Below are 13,152 nucleotides of genomic sequence, written 5' to 3' on the forward strand. Positions count from 1 at the left end.
AATAATCATAAATGTTTCTTGAGCATCAAATCATCATATTAGAATGATTTCTGAAGGATCATGTGACACTGAAGACTGGAGAATGATGCTGAAAATTCAGCTTTGATCACAGGAATAAATTACAGTTTAAAACATATTAAAATAGAAAACAGTAATTTTAAATTGTAATATTATTTCACAATATTACTGTTTTTATTTTATTTTTAATCAAATAAATGCAGCCTTGGTGAGCAGAAGATACTTATTTTAAAAACATTACTGACCCCAAACTTTTGAACAGTAGTGTATATATATAAATTGATTTATTCTCGTTTACTCACAACCATGTTGTTCTTTAATCTATGATGAAACACAAAAACAAAAAGTCTGAGCTTCTGCTTGTCATACAATGATGAAGTGAATGATAAATGGAACTAAAGCAAGCAGCATAAAATGATCATCACAGTAATTGTGTGCTATTCTGATGCCATACAATAACATTTTGTATGTTTTAAAACTTAAATATTAAAACAAGCAGCATAAAATCATCATTTTAATAGTTCATACTGCTTGTGTGCTATATTCTGATGACATACTGTACAATTCCATTGTGTATTTTTTAAGACTTTCATATGTTTAAGTCATTACCCAGCAAACAGGGAACATTCTCAGAACTTAAGCTAACATTGTAGTAAGGTTCTCTCAAAGTCTCTCAAATACTCTTCCATTATTGTTAATCGAACATTCGTTCAGAGTTTCCTGGTCTTTATTATTGTTCTCAAAACATTACAGCACAAAAACAGTACTTATACATTTTTCATGGAACATTTTAGTTGGACGTTCATCTAATGATTTATTTTTATTTTTATATATTACTAATTGTTTCAGAATGTTCAGAGAACATTCAGAAGTAGGCTACATTTCCATAATGTTTGTAAAATGATTAAATTAAATGTTCCCTTAACTTTAAAAAAAACAAAACAGGGAAATTATAAAAAAAAAAATTTAACTTGACATTTGGAACATTCAGAAATAACAAAAAAAAATTCTTGTTAGCTGGGTATTCAGTCATAACATTCCCCTCTGCAGTAGCTCTTAAATCTCATTTGTGGTCGTGTTTAACCAAGTAGCAACGTCCCAATCAAGAGACAAATAAAATTAAGCCAAACTTTGCGTGATACATCTAAATATGCCTTTTTTTTTTAATTGCACACCAACACAAATGCTCCTATTCCTTTAAACAGCCTACTTTAAATTAAATTTCCAAGGTCCCCCAGGAAACCCGCACACATACTAGATTTTCAATTTTTCTCTTGACAATAGTTAGTGTTCTGTTCTGTGATCGATCACTTTAATTTACTCAGGAGTTTTGTCTGAGCGGTAATAAACTGGCAGATAATATACCCCAAAAATGCACAATGAATTTTAAGTAGGCACACATGGGCGAATTTCCAGTTTTCCTTATAAAGAGGCCTTTGAGTGCACTGAAATTAACATCGTCACGTACAAGGAAAATAAACGTCCCCAATTGTGAAAGAAAAAAGGCCATAGCAGCTCAATATGATAATGTGCCATATGTAACTCTAGCTCAACGCTTTCAGTTTTCCATAAGCAGAAGTCTAATTTAGACTTTTACAGGGCACATCAGGAAAAAAGACCTATTCCAGGAAAAAGCACTCGGCCCATGTAGAACACCAAAGTGTTCTAAGTGTTCTACAGGGCTTCAGTTCTAAAGTGCTATTTTTAAGAGATTTATTGCCAGTGTCCTTGCACACACAAGGAATTTGTTTTGGTGACAGAAGCAGCTTCCAGTGCAAAGAGACAACAAAAGTACACAGACAGTAACATTTAAATAAAGATATGTAAATAAAATTGTATACAATTGAATAGTAATATTTTTTTTTCGCACAGGAAAATGTAGGGAACAGTTTATGACTATGTTCTTTCAAGTTCAAAAGTTCAGCGATTTGTAAAATATAAAAAGTATGATAAAATGGAATTCTTGATAAAAAAGTGAAAATTCAAGGAAACATGATGAATAAATATTGTCCTAATGCAACCTTTTTTTTGTCAATTTTAATTTGCTTGTTCACCAAATGCAAAATGCCCCATTCAGGCAATACATTTGTCAAAGAAGCTACACCCCTGGCAAATGTGATCAAAGATGGCTGTAAAAATAAATATGCATTGTTTATCCTTTTATTCAAACAATTTAAACCTTTTAGAAAGTAAAAAAAAATAATAATAAAAAAAATCACATTATGAAATAAATGTTTTTCTACAAAACACGTTGGCCACAATTATTGCCAATGGCAACCCTAGAATATTTTATGAGTAAAATATCTCTGAAGTATATGTCCAATAATATTTAATTTTCAGTAGCACACCAGGGTGACTAGGAACATGAAATTGTCTAACTATGACTTCTTGTTTTACAGAAGTATAAAAATGAGGAAACACAAAGGCCAAATTGCGTTAATCATCCATCACAATGAGTAAAACCAAAGAATATAGTTCTGATGTGCAACAAAAGATTGTTGAGCTTCACAAAATAGAAAGTGGCTGTAAGAAAACAGCCAAAGCATTGAAAATTCCCATTTCCACCATCAGGGCAATAATTAAGACATTACAAAATCAACAAACGATGTCACAAATCTGCCAGGAAGAGGATATTGTCCTAATGCACAGCGAGGAGGAAAGTTTGAGTGGCCAAAGAATCTCCATCTGTGATCTCCAAGGATCACAGATGGAGAAATGAGTTGAGTCTTGGGGTCAGAAAGCATATAAAAAAATAAATAAAAAAATCAAACAACCCCTACATCACCACATGCTGTTTGGGAGGGTTTCAAGGAAAATTATTCTCGCTCATCCAAAAACATCTCCAGCATATTCAGTTGTCAGACACAACTGGAACTTCAAACAGACCTGGTTCTGTGGTCAGATGAAAAAAAGAAAAGAAAAAAAGCTTTTTGGCAGCAAACCCACCAGATGTGTTTGGTGCAAACAGGGATAACAAATACCCAATGCCACGGTTAAATATACTGCTGGATCTTTAATTTTGTGGGCCTATTTTTTGCTGGAGGTCCTGGACATCTTGTTCAGATACATGGTATCCTGGATTCTAGCAAATACCAACAAATAAAATATCTAAACCTGACGGCCTCTGCTAGAAATCTTATAATGGGCCGTGGTTGGATCTTCCATTCAGGACAATGATCCAAAAAAAACATCAAAATCATCACAAAAATGTGTCACTCACTGAGCATGACCATCCCAGTCCCTTGACTTGAACCCTGTTGAAAATGAGTGGGATGAACTGAAGAGAAGAAGCACCAACATGAACTTGTGAATCTGAAGGATCTGGAGAGATTCTATATGGAGGAATGGTCTCTGATCTCTTGTCAGGTGTTCTCCAAACTCATCAGGCATTAGCCTATAGAAGAAGACTCAGAGCTATTATCTTGGAAAGAGGAGGTTGCAAAAAGTATTTTATAAAAGGGTGCCAATAATATGGCCAACATGTTTTGGAGAAAAGCATTTATTTGATAATGTGATTTCCCCACCACTTTCAATTATTTTACTTCAATGAAAGGTTAGATTTTTGCTAAATTTTTGAATGGAAGATTAAAAAGATAAACAATGCAGATTTATTTTTACAGCCATCTTTGTTCATATTTACCAGGGGTGCAAACAATTCTGACCACAACTGTAGTTTTATAAGACACTGAAGAAGAAATCATCTAACAAAGATATCTGGGTTATAGTTAGTCAGCAAATGACACAAACCTCAGAACGATGACAATCAACAAATATAAAAAGATGAGATCTTGACATCGTGACAAGAAATAATTATGAAATAATAAGCAATATTTAAACAAAAGTTTAAATAAAGTCAGCAGACAACAAAACAATAATCATATAACAGTAATCACACAATTAATTCAATGCATGCAGGGAACCCATGGCATGTACTTAACATTTCAACATTAACAAATATCACTGATAGTGTGACCGTAGACAATACAGAGCTGTATAGTGGACTACTGGTGAGGTTTTTCAAATGTAGAACATTTCAAATGTTCTAGCACTGAATAAAGTAAGATCTTCTTGCATAATACTTCAATACTGAAAATCTCTTTATCTTAAATTTGTGCACATGCAACTTTTTTTTTGCCTCAAAGGAGTTATTGATCAATGACTACATTTACATATGCACCAATAATGTGATTATTTCCAATAATCAAAGTAAGGAAGGACTTAAGATATTTACATGATACAAGCAAACCTCTTCGATCCTGTTTACATGCAATTTCCATTATTCTGATTATTCGCTAAGAATTGTGGTTATTTTTACTGCCATCTTTCATATACCCCAATGCATGGTTTTAATCAGATTAATATGTTTGAATCTGCTTACATCAAATGCAAAACACATTTCTGTGGACAATACTGGACTTTTTTCGGTGGCAAGCCTAAAATGTCCTAATTTCAATATTTTTGACTATCAATATACTGCATTATATTCATATTGCGCAATATTGACTAAATCTCACTATAATTGCATTAGCCTAAGGGAGCATGTGAAGAATTCTTTTGAGAAATGTTGCTGCACTGCACTCTTTTAGATCTCTAAATGGATGTGATTTTATTAGCTACAGCACAATAAAAGTTGTGATAAAAATTTGGTGCATTGTTCAGTCCTATTGTTCAAGTGGAAATTTATGAAATTAAATCCAGAGTACAGTTTTAATGGGCCCTTTGTTAATGTTCTCTCAATTGGTTCATTATCTTATTCTTTAGAATGCTTTGGACTTTCACATCAGTTAATATCAGGATTTATACATAAATTTACTGTATAAGCTATAGCATAATGCAAAAAGCAGTAGAAGTTACAAGTCATCTAAAAATACCTTTAAAAGCATTGATGTCCTCATTTATCAGAATCATATGTATTGAGCCATTTTGTTATTTTTTTTTCACAGACGACTGTCTATATTGAGCCCTGAAACAAATGACAAATTACAGTCCCAGAGGTCAGGTTTCAACTTGACATTTAACCCAATAAAACAAATCAATGAGGCTTATTGATTGCATTTGAGCTGCGCTGAAACAGTAACGTAAGTTGACCCCTTCCCAAACATAGCGTCAGTTATCATTCCAATCTTATTATGATATCAGTTATCATGCCAAGAAGAGTCAAATCAAGCTGAACGACAAACATACTTAGAACCATCATCTACTATAAATTCAGTTAGGACACAATGATTTCTATTGCTTTATTATATTGGTTGTTCTTTTTGTTCTAGTTTCTAATTGGTAAGACATTCCCGCATCTGCCAAAAAATATACAAGTTAACTAATAAATTATGGAATACGTCGGAGGGAAGGACCAACCACAGATCAAGTTGAAGGTCACTCGCAATCATACAAATTCATTCTTCATTTCACTTAACCATAGTCCCATAGAGATTGGTCTTTATGAGAGGACAGTCCTAAAAAGAGAAAAGTCAAGTCAAATTTATTGTCCCATAGAGGAAATTTGGATTGCAGGTAGAGTGTGTAGTTTAGCCATTGCTATAAATCTAAAAGACAATCAAGCCTGGCCAAAGTGAATCGTCTGAGTTGTAATATAACCAATGCCAATTCAAAAAGTAATTGCATGCCTCTTTGTAAATCCGACAAAGTTTTATCTGGTTTGCAGTAATGCAGTTCACATTGTCAAAGACCTTGCGGTGCAAAGAGAAGGACACTGAAGTCTATCTTGTATGCTTGTTACAGAATGTGCGATTTTAGCAATCATATAAGATCATTACAAATCACACTGTACGACATGGATCTAATAAACTCGGGTACGACATAAATGTAGACTGTGCGATGATGACACCCATTAAATCATAGTCTACGACGCAAGATAGTATAGACGAATAAAACGTCATCAACATGTGCTAGTGTTAAACAAATAGAGCAAGTTGAATCGCACTTTGGCAATTTTGGTTTTTATGTGCTGAAAAAAAGAGGAGGAAGTGAAAGAGGAGAATATGAACACGGTCACAGCTTGGCATGCCAATTTTGCAAATGGAGATTGAGGTAAGTAGGGCCTAGTTTTAAGTGTTGCGTTGATCAATACGCCATTTCATGTTGCATTTTTATTGGCTAGTTGGTAAAAAGAGATAATTGACAAGAACACAATGCCATGTTAAAGGGTCACAGAACTGAACAGACCTGAATCAGGTTAGGCTGCAAGGGATAGACTTAAGGCCTGTTCACACCAAGGCTGATAACTATAAAGATAACAGTAACCATATAAGCATCCACACCAAAACACAATAACGGTCTGTTTATCATAAGTGCATGCTGCAGTTCTGTTGTCTGACACTTTAAACACTCAAGCTGGACGGATTCTGTTTATCAGCTGAAAAAAATTAAAATAATAATAATAATAGTAAAAAACAAAATCGCTCAGAAAGTGATTACAACGATATCAGTCCTCTGTGTTATTATCTTTGTGGACTCTGCTATTCCTTCAAATTTAGAGCAACTTTTAAAACTAAATCTTTATCGTTATTGTTATCATCCCTCTTATGAATTGGCCTTTACAGTCTTTACAATGGCATGCACTGTATAAAGGTCCTAGATTACATAATTTTCAAGTCAATTTACAACTTTCAAAACTGTTTTATGGAGTTTTTGTCAGTTGAATAATTAATATGTTGTTAAACAACAGTACAATCACAGTTCTATATAAATAATATAGATAATATAGATCAGTAGTACTGTACAATCCATTGAACACACTGGTCTTCTAACTATTTTACCACTGGGAACAACGTTTAGAAAATACACAAATCATATATATATATATATATATATATATATATATATATATGATTTGTGTATTCTCTAACCCTTTCACGCATAATGGTCACTATAGTGGACAGCTATTAAAAATGCATTTTCTTGAATTTGCACGGGTTTTTATGGCAAAGTTGCACATCAGCCTCTTCATTGGACCCTGGTGCATCATCCTATAAATTGCAACCAAGTGGCAAGCCTTTGTGTTTCGATTTTTTCCCCCTCCAAGCCAAGATGGCCAAGGGTCAGTCAGACATGCCAAGTTGCTCCGGAATATCCACCCATTCCTTCTATCCTAGGAGACTCTTGTAGGTAAAAAAAATATTGCAGCATCAAGCAATATCTAATGAGTCATATCACAGTAAAATTTTACAAGTTTTGATTTTAGATTGAGAGAAAACTCTGATTAATCGCATGTTCGCTGTAGTGGACGTCATGCATCAACTGCTACTGTATATTTCAGCTACAATTCATAATTATAATGTGAATATTGTTTTTGAAACTTAAAACTTAAAAACTTAATCTGCAGTGACTTTTTTACTATAAATAAATGTATTTGTATTATTAGAATGTAATTTTCATTGACATCGAAAAAAGTAATGTGATTACATAATGTATGACACTTGTAATGCGTTTCTTTACTCATAACATCAAAAAGTAATCTGATTACGTAATGCATGTTACTTGTAATGCGTTTCCTTACTCATAACATCAAAAAGTAATCTGATTATGTAATGTGCGTTATTGTAATGCGTTTCTTTACTCATAACATCACAAAGTAATCTGATTACGTAATGCATGTTGTAATGCGTTTCTTTACTCGTTACATCAAAAAGTAATCTGATTAGGTAATGCACATTACTTGTAGTTAATTGTTAGATCAAAAAGTAATCTGATTATGTAATGCATGTTACTTGTAACACATTACTTTACTTGTAACATCAAAAAAGTAATCTGAATGCGTTATGCATGTTACTTGTAATGCATTACCCCCAACACTGATCATTTCAGATGAGATTGAAAAAACGTATCGCTAGGTTTTCTCAGAGGAGGGCTATGATAGAAATGTGCATGTCCATCATGAACATAATCAGAATTATCAGCTAATAAGGGTAAATCTCCATACTCTGGTGCACTGGAGGGAGCATCTGAGTGGTTTCCACAGTTGTACCTTGACAGGCTGTAGAAAATTCTGATGGAATCACGTCCTCATGTTCTGATATCAAAGATACGCGAAGTGCAACTTGTATGAAGTTGTATGAAGCCTTTGCAATATTTAGCATTTATATTTGTTGTATATATTGTATAGTTTTCACATGATTTGATATAATTGTATTGATTAGTTTGTTAAATTCACATACTTTATCTGTTTGATTATTGTCTTAATACAGTATATCTTCAGTTTAAACCATAACCGCATGCTGTCCACTCAAGTGGACATCTGAAAATCTCTTTGAAAAATGTGTAAAAAAATAAAATAAAAATCAATTCTTGTTTTTCATGCCCTAAGAGCAATAAAAACACATAGGAAAAAAAATCCTGACTGAGGTTATCATAATTCATGCATGAAAGGGCTAAACGTTGTTCCCAGTGGTAAAATAGTTAGAAGACCAGTGTGTTCAATGGGTTGCTCCGCTTCGCGTCGGGGTCCTGATCAGACTGTCGGGGTTGTATTCTCTATAACAACCGCCTCTACATTATCCCTTATATATATATATATATATATATATATATATATATATATATATATATATATATATATATGATTTGTGTATTCTCCAAACGTTGTTCCCAGTGGTAAAATAGTTAGCAGCTAGAAGACCAGTGGTCTTATTATTTAAGTGGTCATAGTGGTCAACAGTGGTCTAGTTATTAAGACCAATAAGACCACCGCTTATTACACGGCTACCTACCAAATAAATAAATAATTTGACACAAAATATTGATTTAAAAAGGAGTTTATTGATTTAAAAAACGATTGTATTGCTTCCGCTAAAGAAAATAGTCCGTTCCGTCTCTACCATGGTCTCTACCATAGACATAATATAGATGGTTAGAATCCTGCGTCCATAGCAACGCTCTGTTTTTCATGGCAACAGTGTGTTATCCTTAGCAGCGGTCTGTTATCAAGAAATAACAGACCGCATTCTACATTAGAATTCAACCAAGCCATGTAATAAATATATATATTACCTATTTAACGTTTTTCGCGTTGCGGTTCAGGACTTCCGTATAAAAGAGACAAATAAAATTAAAGTAACGTTAGATATTCGTGACACGTTCCATTTTTTTTTTTTTTTAACGAAGTTGACAACACGGTGATGGCCAACAAATACGCTAGAAGAGTTTATTGAAGAGTAGCAGCTATAACGTTACCCAAGTTGCAACTGTTCCTTTGGCATATGTATAGGGTATCTGGTGAGTTTTATTCTATTTCATCTCTAAAATAGGTATTATTTCGTGGAATATGTTTGAATAGTGCCGTTTGAAAAATAGGCTACCATTTTGGCCAGTGAGGCCTAGACTAACGTTACGTGTATGCTTGACATGGGACAATTTTGTGGAATTAACGCTATATAGGCCTTGTTATTTTGAAGTCAAAACAAAATATATTTTTATCCTCAGTTTAGGACTGTCATTCACAAATGAGATTTCTCGTTAGAGATTTCGTTCACTTGCCTGGAATCACCATTCATGACCACGACCTCGCGTTCAAGATGGCGATCGCCGCCCTCGGCCCTCGAGTCTTCTTGGACGAGGACAGACGAAACAGGAACGGATGACTGCAGGTTAGGATTCCCCTCACGCAGGTGTTTGAACTGGTAGCAGCTAAGAACTATTTCCTTTTCCCCCTCTTCATTTTGGCGTTACTTGAAGATTTGAAGATCTTTGAACTAACAAAGCAGGTTAATAGTCTTTTAATAATCAACGGACTTAGTGGGGCACAAAGAAAAAAAGAAGAAGATGCTGACACTGACAGATTTGTAGTTGATTTAATAATATTGTAAAGAGTATGTTGAATTTTGCTGTAAAGTTTTAAATTATCTTTGGCTGAAACTGGTTAAAAAGGAAGTTCAAATTTGAGAGAGCATTCATTGAAAATTAGGATTTAGCCTAATTAGTGTGTAATTAATTGGAAAAAAAGCAAATTGACTAACGAGTAAAATATTTATTTTTGGGCTTGTGTTTTACATTATTAATGATTTGAATTCAGCATTGGTCATCATTCTTATTTGTGTATTTATTTTATTTATGTGTATTTATTTGTGTATTTATGTATTTATTTGTGTATTTAATAGTTCTCTTTTTTATTTCTGATACTATTACTATACTATATAGAACGTACTTTTTTAGCATTGTGAATAGGGCTGCACAATTAATTGCAATGAAACCGCAAGCGATTTGGCAAAGGCTGTGATTATTTTATCGCAGCTTGTCAGTGCAGCACGGATGATCGGTAGTAAAGTAGTAAATGCTGCTCCTAGTATGATAATGCACATCATTCCAGGAAATCTCTATCGGGGCTTCACACTATTACTGTAGCTGAATAGAAGACTGAAACGCTTTAATTAAACATGACTTATAAACGCACACGACTGCCTTATTCTGTGAAAGAAGCCACATCCTCTCACAGAAGGATGCTCAACTGTTGTTATGAAGTGAGTTTGGAGTAAAAGTATGTTATTAAATGTTGTCTTTTGTTGGACAAAGAGGTTCATAAATGCTTCTCATGTTTGGAAAGATGTTTGACGTTTACAGAGCTGTACATCTATGACAAGCTGCACATAAAAAAAAAAATCGCAGCCTAAGTGCGATTACATGTAAATTGCGATTAATTGTGCAGCCCTGATGAAGTAATTACTTAATCAAAATAAGTACCTACTCGAGAGTATGCGAATTAGGAAGCAGTCATAATGTGACAAAATCAAATTCAATGTACTCATAAAAGAAAAGGGCTGCATTTAGCACTCGCCAACTTCCCTAAGCACTTCTCTGGAGATATATTAATATGTAATATTAGTTTATAATAATTTTTTTAACAGCCTAAGCATACACACAGGTCTGTAGAATGGTGTGTAAAACAAATTCATAAGGGAAAAAAATCAACAGAAAATATGTAAATGAGAACAGCTTTATTGGACATTCAGCCACATTATTTTTAAATACAGTGTGTGAGCACGGATTGGGAGATGTCATGAATATGCTAATTTATGCATGATGTCATCTAGTGACATTTATTGATTTTTTGAACAAGCTTAGCTACTTTCCTTCGAAAATATTTGGCAACACTGTTCACGAGTTCCCTGTTTTGTGTAAAAGCGACTCTGAAAATATTAGCGCACCCTACTCGTCTTACATAAAGGTAATTAGCCTACGTTTTATAAAATAATGTATGGTTTTATACTAAATAATGTTTTATTAATGTTCAGTATACAACTGTGTATACATATCCATAATCCTTAAGAGTAGAAGACTTTTGAAAAAATATATAAATAAATGAATATACCAAGAACAATTATATGCAGTAGCAAAAAGTTGTTAATATTTTTTGTCATTATCTTAAGTCACATTTACTATTGTTCACTGAATTTTCGAGGATGAAATCCTGTCATTTTGTCAGTAATTAACACGACTATTACAGTGTTGACTACTTTATTTAGCCTTGTGATGTGCATACTTTTTTAGATATATACTTTTTTTAATATCAATTTTATTGTAAATCTATTTGTGCTGCTAGTGGCACAGAGTTATACAGAACCTTTGAATTTATATTATCTACCTATGACAGATTTATCAGAAATAATTTTTAATCATACAAGAATAGTAGTCACTACATTGTTGCTGAACCTTCTCTTAATGAATTTGAGCAGTATTAGATGTTTTCGATCCTCTGAGTACACCAGAGTGCTGACATCTGCCATAGATGCTGCTAATATCTCTTGTCAACGCTTCAAAGGGTACAAGAAAGAAACAATATTTTCAATTAACTTCTACTGTGAAGCAGTGAGTTTGTCATAATCTGTTATGCAATCGATTGATGCATGTTTTATTCCAGCTGAGAGTTAGGCTAAGTGTGCTGTAAGTATTTCAGCTTGTTTACGTGACTGAAATGCTCAATAGTGCATCTGCCAATATAACCATAGCATCACAGTTTGTGTGCGCTGTGACAGGTTGGCATTTCTCAAGCTTAGAGCATGTCATTGTAGATGACAACCAAAATTATAATTTTTGGCTACTCCTCACGGTGAGCCAAGATCAGGTTTGTTGAATTAAATACTTAAATTCTTTGGGTGATGTTCCTTCATGCATTATTTAATAAACCCACATTGAATATTAAGTTGATGACCAACATCTAAACTGTAGAATCTGTATTTTTTATTGATGCACATCATTTCTTTTTTGATTAAAATACCTTTTAAGCATATGTCTCTATATGAAATGCAAGAAGTTTTTATAATAATTCTAAATATTTGTCAAGCATGGCATCAAAAACACGTGAGCAACGTTTTCTGTGAAACCACTAACTTTAAAACTGGCACTGTCGCCAACTAATTTTTTAGGAGAAGTTGCTATGGTCGATTTCTTCCTAAAAGTTACTGACAGATGTTGTGATGTCATTACATAATTGCGTAAAACTGCATCATTAAGTACAATACACAATGACATTACAGGCAATCACAGGCAAATAACACACTGTTTGTCTTTATAAGGCAGAAATAATAAGCTAGTATGCTAATCAACTAATCCGAATTTAGCCTCTGTCTTGCTTTGGACTTAAATCCAGATTATTTGAATAGGTTTGCTTGATCAGATTGGACGATCAGGTCAGAAGAACAATGATGCAAACGGTTTCTTACAAATCATTATTGGATCTGTCTTCTGTGTTCTCATCTTGTTCTGGAGGTTTAGTGGAAGTCTTTCACTTTCCCTTTATTGTGCCCTACCCCTGGAGAATGTAATAGTAACTAACTGTAAATATTTTAATGGTACTATTGTAATACATCTCTTCTAAATGGTCAGATGTTGAGTGGCAGAAACATAGAGATTAAATAAGATTTATGAATCATTTAGCTTGTGGCACAGAATATATGGCTCTTTTGCCAGAGCTAATATGAAGTGAGGTGATGAATCTGGTGAATGAATCAAAGTGTGCATAGAGCGCTGCTGACACCTGGTGGACATACATTAAGATTGCATTGTTGATGGCTCTGCCAGTTCATTTCACAGTAATTTGTTAAATAATGTGCATAATATGAAACACAGATTTGTTCATTAAATAAAGTGGCTTAAGTCTTAGCTGTGCATTAAGAAAGGACATGC

The sequence above is a fragment of the Leuciscus leuciscus genome, assembly GCF_965113295.1.
Source record: "Leuciscus leuciscus genome assembly, chromosome: 2".
Taxonomy (NCBI): Eukaryota; Metazoa; Chordata; class Actinopteri; order Cypriniformes; family Leuciscidae; genus Leuciscus; species Leuciscus leuciscus.